Source organism: Nannospalax galili, unplaced genomic scaffold (assembly GCF_000622305.1).
Source record: "Nannospalax galili isolate Female #2095 unplaced genomic scaffold, S.galili_v1.0 scaffold1119, whole genome shotgun sequence".
Classification (NCBI taxonomy): domain Eukaryota; kingdom Metazoa; phylum Chordata; class Mammalia; order Rodentia; family Spalacidae; genus Nannospalax; species Nannospalax galili.
This window is the reverse complement of record NW_008343597.1, coordinates 209,610-210,879: the sequence shown is the minus strand read 5'-3', so window position 1 is coordinate 210,879 and position 1,270 is coordinate 209,610.

Genomic DNA, 1,270 nt, shown 5'->3' with positions numbered 1-1,270 from the left:
GTCTTTTTGAGACAGGGTCACCCTGTAGCCCCAGCTGTCCTGGAACTCACTATGTAGACCAGGCTGGCCTCGAACTCTCAAAGATCCACCTGCCTCTGCCTCCTGGGATTAAAGGTGTGTGCCACCACACCTGGTGAGAGCCACATCTTAACCATACACAGGAAGGAGAGACAGAGAGAGAGAGAGAGAGAGAGAGAGAGAGAGAGAGAGCATGAAGTGCAGCCAGGCTACAGAACCTCAAAGACTGTCCCCAGTGATACACTTTCTCCAGCCAGGTGCCATCTCCTAAAGGTTCCATAACCTCCCCAAACAGTACCACCGACAGGGCACCAAGTGTTCAAATACGTAAGACTGTGGGGGACTTTTCTTATTCAAACACAATACCTCCCAAGGCAGTTGTTTCATTTCCTGTCAAGACAATGCTACTCGATCATTGTCCTGTCTGTTATTTATTGAACAGCTACTAAAAGTGAACCTGGAGGACTTTTTAGTCTCCTGGGCAGCAAGCAGTAAATAAACAGATCATTGTAGGTCAGCAATTCAATGCAGTGAATGTTTTTTTTTTTTTTTTTTTTTTTTTGAGACAGGGTCTTCTGGAACTTGCTATGTAGACCAGGCTGGCCTTGAACTCACAGGTGTGAGTTCGTCCCTCGGTGAACGTTTGTTATACAGAGCCTATCAATACCTTAAAGGGACGAAGAGTGAGCAATTTTTGTAGGGGTGCAGAGGGAGCAGAGAATAGTGGCAGAGGGAATGTTAGGGGGTGACTTGAGAATTCGCTAGGTTAAGAGGAAGGGAAAGGCAGGCCAGGGAGTTTGACCTGCAGTGAGGCACAGAAGGCCCTCCGAGATCCAGGGCTGTGTGCTTGGAGAGCTAAGAGAGGTCTAGCTTGGGGAACGGGTTCTAGAAGGGCAGAGATATAAGGAGAGAGTGGAGGGGAAGCAGGGATTCTGAAGGGCCTTGTATCCTGCTAGGAAATTTAGTCTCCTGCTAACCCATAGACCATAAGAGGAAGTGATGTGAATTTGTCATTACAAATTAGTCCTCAAATTGTGATCACTTTGCTTCCTCGGGGCTGCTCAAAGGACACAGTATGTCCTGTGGGCTCACACTTTAGTGCCCCCTCCCCATTAGAACCTGATGTGGCCTGCTTCCTGTGTCTCTTGTACACTGTCATTCTGGGACTCCAGGGTCATTGTCTCTTCCCAGGATTCTGGAAGGCATTTTTCTTGAGGCTGTGGTTAAGCCAGAGAAAAGAAGGAGGCTGGAT